The sequence below is a fragment of the Hyperolius riggenbachi genome, chromosome 1 (assembly GCF_040937935.1).
Source record: "Hyperolius riggenbachi isolate aHypRig1 chromosome 1, aHypRig1.pri, whole genome shotgun sequence".
Lineage (NCBI taxonomy): Eukaryota > Metazoa > Chordata > Amphibia > Anura > Hyperoliidae > Hyperolius > Hyperolius riggenbachi.
Window position 1 is genome coordinate 332,124,634 of NC_090646.1, and position 8,093 is coordinate 332,132,726.

An 8,093-nucleotide genomic window follows, 5' to 3' on the forward strand; every position below is an offset into this window, starting at 1 on the left:
ATCATTGTAATAACCCTGAAACATCTTCTGCTTGGGGACAGTAATAAATACTTTAACACGACTTGGAATCTAAGCCTCTGGCCTTCTACAGACCCCTGGAGAATCTGTTTATAAAATTCTGAAGGGGAGGTCAAATAGAAAACTCAAGATGGCAGCTCTTTTTATAATCTTTAAAACGAAAGCAATAAGATCTAACTTCTTCCACTCTGACACAAGATAAAGAAGTTTCCCCTCCTGTCTTAAGCAAGTCATTTATTCTCCTTTGGAGAGTATTTTGCCAAGAACAAACTTTCTTCTTCCTCTTGAAAAGGACTTCTTTTGAGAGAACTGGGCTATTGCCTGCTGTGCGGGCTGCATTCCTATCACAAAAGGTTTCTTAGCTTTCAGAACCATTTTATTTGGGAACAGTTTCCCTTTTTCAACCACATGAGGCAGAGCATTTTCCATTTTGCACCCAAATAATAGTTTAGGAAAGGGTGGAACTCCACTCACAACCTCCAGCCACCGACAGTGTAAGACAGCAGGCTGCTGGGACCTCAAATCCAATACTTATAAAAGGTGGAATCCGCACAATGTCAGTTGCGTCAAATTCGGTGTATTTAATCAACACACAGGACAAGCGAAAAACCATCGCCACATGCTGACATGTTTCGGGCGCAACACGCCCTTAATCATAGCATAGGGGCAAGTGAAAGAGGTGACCCATATATAGGTTGGAGCCACACCCAATGACACGAGCTCAAATAGCCCCATCCACAATAAAAGTGCATATAAAAATCAGTTGGAGAGCTGAAAAGACAAATAAGCCCCCACATGATTAATCAAATACATACAAACATAGTGCAATTAAAAATGTAAGAGCATATGATTAAGCACTAATAACCCTTAAACAACAAAACTATGAGAATTATGAAATCTATACATACAATTTAGATAAAGGACAAAAATATCAAATAAGCATGACCAATACAATAATTTTACGTAACTGTATTAAGGTCCCATTTAGCATTGAGACCTCCTGGCGAGCGTGTCCCCAATTGAAATATCCAATATGCCTCCCTAGTAAGGAGTCGTTTGTAGACATCACCCCCCCTCATAGGTCTCAGGACACGATCGATACCTTGAAATGAGAAAGAGGACATGTCCCCTAAATGAACCGATCTAAAGTGCTTCGCCACATTTGACACCTCCAGTGTTAACCAGCCTGCTCCCCTATAATGTTCTGCTATGCGTTGTCCGAGGTGTCTGGTGGTACACCCCACATATTGGATATGGCATAGAGAACATGAGATAAGGTAAATTACATACTTCGTGTCACAATATAATATTAATATATTGTTTAATAGAAAAGGTTTTACCATTAAAAAAAAGAGGTGACAGAGCTAGTAGAGGTGTGCACAGCACAATAGTTGCAGGTTGAAAAATTACATCTGTATGAACCGAATGTGGTCAACCAACATGGCCGCTGTATGTTAGGGGTAAATAGACTAGGTGACAGAATGCTCCCTAATGTCGGGGCCCTCCTGCTTGCAAATATAACTCCCTTTTTAATTATCCGGTTAAGAGAATTATCGGCCTGTAACACTGGTAAAGATCTCCGCACAATCTGTACAATTTGTTTGTATTCCTGACTGTAAGTGGTCACAAAGGTCGTGTCAGTATTAGACCGTGGTAACATCTGGTGAGGGCCAGAGATTAGTAATTCTTCCCTAGTCTTTCCTAAGGCCGGTCTCCTCCCCCTCTCAATCATCCAATTGGGGTACCCACGCTCCGCAAGACGAGAGCCCACAGCATCTAACTCCACCCCAAGGGCCAAAGGATCAGAACAGTTGCATCGTGCCCGAATTGACTCACCCACCGGAACTGCACGGATGGTGTGAGACGGGTGGCTGCTGTTAGCCCTCACGGTGGAGTTACCACTGCAGGACTTGCGGTACGTGCTAGAGACTACAGACGCTGAAGAAGGATCGCCTCTCAAAGTGAGGTCAAGGTAATTGACCTCTGTAAGAGACCACTGGGAGGTGAATGCCAAATTCAAAGAGTGGACATTGAGGAACTCTACAAATAATAGTTTACCTTCAAAGGGAATGGAGCAGAGCCTAGCCTTGGAGGTTAGGTCTTCCTCCAAGATGTGTAACCAAATGGCTCTCCTGAAATCTTTTAGGGCCCATTTCCACTAGGAGCGGTGCGATGCGGCTACATAGCCGCATCGCACTGCAGGTGTGCTGAAACACATGAACTGCAATGGAAGAGTTTCCACTGCGTGCATGTTGTGCGGAGCGGTGCGGAGCAATCAGAGAATCTGCAGCATGCTGCAGATTCTTGCACGGCTGCATCCGCCCGCAGTCGCGTCTCATCTCCTCAACTGACTTCTGCATCAGGAGATGTGGAAGTGATGCGGTCGGCGGCGGAAGTGATGTGATGCGGCTGGGTAGCCGCATTCGCATCATTTAGCAGTGGAAACCGGCCCTTAGGGCTTTCATGTCCTCCAAGGACAAAAGCCGAAACCTTTTAATATTTTGAAAAAGAAGTATCAAGCTTCGGACACTTCACGCAAATATTCAAATCTGATTGATCGAAAGGGCATTTCCACTGGGCTGACACTGTAAGGAATAAATTTATCTAAATGATTTGTGCCTAGCACATATATGACTATAATTAACACTGGAGATCAAGCTATATATGCCAAGGTGTATTAATTCACATCCAATACATTGCACTACATAAATACCTACTTATTGCACAACCCCTATATATAAAGACACAAAGTATGCACGGCCCTGGTATATATCCTCAACAATTGTCCACCATTAAATGGAATATATTATGTTCTGCTTACGTTACCTATGCAGTCACCTTGATGGTGCAATTGCTAATGAGGCTGGAGGCTATAGTGACCTGCTGTCCAGCTGTTAATAGAATATAATTTGCTCAGCCTGTATTGCCTACACAGTCACTTTGAATATTGTCTTGCAATTGCTGCTAAGTTTGAGGGTTTTAATAAGGAATACTTCGCTGGCCAGCCACATACAACTCACGTGTCCTTGGTGCGTTAAAAACAGGTTTCCAGGCATCCAACGTCCTTTAAACTCCCCATGTGTACTCGGGGGCTGAGAGGAATTCACTTTCTGGCGTTGCAGCGTTGTCCAGTAACTGTGTTTGCAGATTTGAGGGACATCCACAAAGCTATCTCTGGCGTTGTGTTTGTATAATAGTCTTTGCCAGCTCGGTATATTAACCAATGCTCTGTGCGTAGGTGCTGTTGTGTGCGGGCATCCCCGCTAATAGTCGTTTTTGACTCCCCAGCACCACAGCTCTCCACTCACCATCTGCTCTGGAATTTTTTCAAACCGCCGCACTCTCTGCTATGGGCTTCTGATGCAGCATGAAATTCTTTGGACGGAAGCCTGTGAGGACCAAAATTGTGGTGCTGGGGACTCACACTGTGCCCATTACACCGCTGCCTTAGATCACATCGCTGTACAGAGTAAATAGACAGCGATTTCGCCATTTAACAGTCTCCTAGCGGCGATCGCCGCTGGGAGACTGATGAAAGACCGCAGCTCTGTCATTCAAGCGGAGATGTGTGAGCGATCTCCTGCAAAACACCCCCCCAGGACCAGCCCTGCTGAATTCTGTCCAGTTAGGCGGTCCTGGGGCTGCCGCCGCGTCCACGCCCCTCCTACTCTTCCATTATCAGTTTTCCACATTGTATATGATGGTACAGGTGGCGTATGCATATAGTATAATTGTATTTTAACCACTTCATAACTGAGGGGTTTTACCCCTTCAGCATCCGAGCAATTTTCTCCTTTCAGCGGTCCTTACATTCATTTGCCTATAACTATCATTACTTATCACAATGAAATGAACTATATCTTGTTTTTTTCCGCCACCAATTAGGCTTTCTTTAGGTGGGACATTATGTTAAGAATTATTTTATTCTAAATGTGTTTTAATGGGAAAATAGGAAAACATTTGGAAAAAAAATCATTTTTCAGTTTTCGGCCATTATAGTTTTTAAATAATGTATGCTACTGTAATTAAAATCCATGAAATTTGTCCCGGTTATTACACCGTTTAAATTATGTCCCTATCACAATGTTTGGCGCCAGTATTTTATTCGCAAATAAAAGGTGCATTTTTTTCAGTTTTGCGTCCATCCCTAATTACAAGCCCATAATTTATTTAGCCCCTTGCCGGTTATCCCAAGCTCAGCTCGGGGTAACCTGCGCAGGAGGATTTCTCAGGCCCCGCTGGGCCGATTTCTATCGAATAAAAAGGAGCACACGCAGCCGGCACTTTGCCAGCCGCATGTACTACCTGATCGCCGCCGCAGCGTGCAGCGGCGAAAGAGGGTCCCCCCAGCCGTCCGAGCCCAGCGCAGCCGGAACAAACAGTTCCGGCCAGCGCTAAGGGCTGGATCGGAGGCGGCTGACGTCAGGACGTTGGCTGACGTCCATGACGTCACTCCGCTCGTCGCCGTGGCGGCGAGGAAAGCGAAACAAGGAAGGCCGCTCATTGCGGCCTTCCTTGTTACTTCTGATCGCCAGAGGCATACGGAGTGCCCTCGAGTGGGTTTTCATGCAGCCAACTTTCAGTTGGCTGCATGAAATATTTTTTTTTTAATAAAAAAAAAACCCTCCTGCAGCCGCCCTGGCGATCTTAATAGAATGCCAGGGAGGTTAAGTAAGTGTTAGACCCTCTTGATATAATTTAAAGAGTTCAGTCCCCAAGGTAACTTTTTTTTTATTACAAAAACAAATGGTAACAATTGGGGAGTGTGGGAGTTAATTAGTTAATTTATATTGTAAAATAATGTATTTGTATATGAAAAATGTTTTTGGGTGTAGTTTTACTTTTTTGCCACAAGATGGCCACAGTAACTTTTTGTGAATGCGTCCTGTAAGCGTCGGAAGTACGCTTACAGGATGTTCAGGGAGGCTGGGAAACTTTTTTTTCACAATGATCGCGCTGCTTCTCATAGAAGCAGCCGATCATTGCTGGGGGGCAGAGATCAACCAACGGGAATGGTTTTTCCCGTTCATTGCTCTTCGGGCAAGAGGCTGGCGGCGTGCACGGGCAGCGGCGGGGGGGGGGGTGCGTATATCTACGCTCCAGGCAGGGAACTCAAGTCCAAAGGAGCGTAACTATACTGTACCTGGGCGGCGAAGTGGTTAAGCGTTTTTGCTGGGTGCACACATAGCAGAAACGCTTGCATAGCAGGAAACGCTGCGTTTTATGCAGCAATGTTAGTCTATGGGACGCAGAAGTACCAGCGTTGCACTTGCGATTTACAGTAAGCGTTTTGCAGACACTGGTAGTGTTGCGTCATATGCAGGCTGGCTGCCAAAACGCACGTAATGAAAGTCTATGGTAACGCATATGCATTGCGTTTTTCATTAAGTAAAGATCTGTGATGTGTTTCCGCTTCCTGTTGTCTTTCTAGTGATTTGCATAAATAAAAAAAACGCATACAAAATGCTTATGCGCACGCATGAAAACGCATCTGCGTAAAAAAAAAAAGCAAAACGCACCAAAAACGCAATAGCAAATTGCAAACGCACCATCCAAAAACGCTTCTTTTTCACGCTAGGTCATATGTGAACCCAGCCTTACTAGGAGAGAGCTGCTTTTCTTACCCTCTACTCCCCCTTCCATTTCTTAAATAGGGACTGTATTGAAATTATAGACTATTTAGTCGGTTCCCGCTCTCTCATTTTACATTCTGAAATTTATCACCGGTGGTGACAGCTTTAGTGCTGCTAAAGTTTTTGATATGCTGTTAGTGCTGTGGCATTAAGCGCCTTGTCTGAGGATTGTAGGCACTGCTATTTGGCCTGAGGAAGTGGGTATGCACCCACGAAACGCGTTGCCAGTGCAATAAAATTCTATTAATACGTGAATTTGTCTTCATTGAGGTAAGCCATCTCACTTTTTTCATTTTATTTGTTTTTTTACTTTCAATGTTTTTTATTGAAACAATTTGTCATTACAAGTATAACAAAGGTGATTATAAATGACAATTTCTATGCTTTCCATAGACAAAGGTGATATCAAAACCATTACTAAAAGCATTACTAAAAGCAGGATATATCTAGTACATCTATCAATGTTCTATTACTTTAAAATTCAGGCTATAGATTTACACTAAGTTTGCAGAACCAATGTGTCTGATTATGTCGTTTTTCGAACAGTTAGAACATCTCGAGGTTTTGAGTGGTGGAGGATGCAGCATCTAAATGATAAGGTAGCTTTACCTGTGGTGTAGGTTGGAACAGGAAGTAGTTGAGTTGAGGGGTAAAAGTTGTATTACTAAGTAGTCCTTTTGCGGACTCTGCTTCAGCACCAGAACCAGGTCTCTTACATAGACATGGGCGTGCTGTTTCCAGAAGGGCCTGCCAGGCCAGAGGAGGGAAAGAGGAGTGGGGGGGGGGGGCAGGAGGGTGGGGGGCAAGAGTTGATTGGTGACTTTAGATTCTGTTTGTGAGGGTGTTAACTTACTTTAGCTTAGTATAGTTTGTGTGGCTCAAGGGGCTGTGTATGGTTTCTATGGGTCGTCAGTTGGGGTGAGACAATTTCCCCAGTCTATTGTTAAGTGGTCTGAGGTTCTTCCAGGGAAGTGGCGTCTAAGGAATAGGGATTCCATATGGAGGTTAAAATCCACTAGATTTTTTAATTGAGTGGAGGATGGGATTTGGTCACTCTTCCAGGCGGTTAGAAGGAGTTGACGAGCTGCACAGATTACATGGGTGATCCTGGCCCTATATTGTGTCTGGAAATTGTCTAAGCCGATTAGAAATAGCCCTAAGAGAGGGTTTATATTTACCTGAGTCTTTACGATGAACGAGATAATTTGGAATACTAGAGCCCAGTATGGTTGGATTTTGGGGCAGGTCTATAGAATATGGAGGAGCGAGCCCTCTTGATGACAAGATCTCCAGCATAGTGGGGATGAGGAGGGGACAAATCTGGTCATTATTTTGGGAGTGAGATACCAGTTGTAGATGATTTTTTTTGTCGTTTCAACATGGGTTATACATCTTGTGTTTTTTTTGCTCTAGTAACGCTTTTTGTAGTACGCTAGTGTTTAAAGGGGTTTTGAGGGATTTTTCCCATGAGGTTGCAGAATTAGCCATAGGGTCTGTGGAATTGCTATTGATATATTTGTACCAGAATGATATGTTACCTGTTGAGCTCTTAGTGAGTGTCGGAGGAAAAAGTGTTTCCCATATTTCAGTAGGGAGATTAATAAGTTTTATGGGTTTTGTTTTGTGGAGATGGGAGATTTGGAGGTAAGTGTAGAAGTCTTGATTTTTAAGTTTATATTTCCATTTAAGAAAGTCGAAGGTGACTAAAGCAGATTGAAGCAGTAGGTCGTTCACTACGTGGATGCCAGCCTCAATCCAATTCTTCAGATTGATCTGGGGGATAAGCGATTTTAGTAATGATGCTGGAATATTATGTGCTTTAGTGGTTATGGAGGATGCTGTGGGGATTTTAATTAAGCTCTTCCATGCTGTAATAGTTGCCTGGATGGACGGGTGGGTGGATTTCTGAGGAGTTTGTGAGGCCCATATGAGGTATAGAAGGTCATGAAGAAGGGGCGTTGATTGGGCTTGTTCTAAGAGAGCCCAGGGTTTGACCGGGGAATTAGGTAGCCAATACTTGGACATGTCTAGAAGGGAGGCTAAGTAATATTGGTGGGGATCGGGTAGGCCGAAACCTCCTTTGATTGGAGAGGTTGTTAAGGTGGAATAGGCAATTCTGTGTTTTTTCCCCTTCCATAAATAGTGTAATACTAACTTGCGCAGATTACTAAAGAATTTGTAGTGCAAAGGGATGGGTAGGGTTCTGAAGTAGTATAAGATTTTTGGAAAGGTTACCATTTTGTATGCTGCTATCTTTCCTGAGAGTGAGAATTCGAACGAGGCTAGTTGGTTGAGCTCCTTTTTGATGTTCTCTAGTAGTGGGGGAAAATTGCATGCATATAGGTCTGAAGTTTTGGGGGGGATCTGGATGCCCAGGTAAGGTATGGAATGTTTGGCCCATGGGAAGGGAGATATCTTGGAGATTTTGGATTTCCTGTCAGG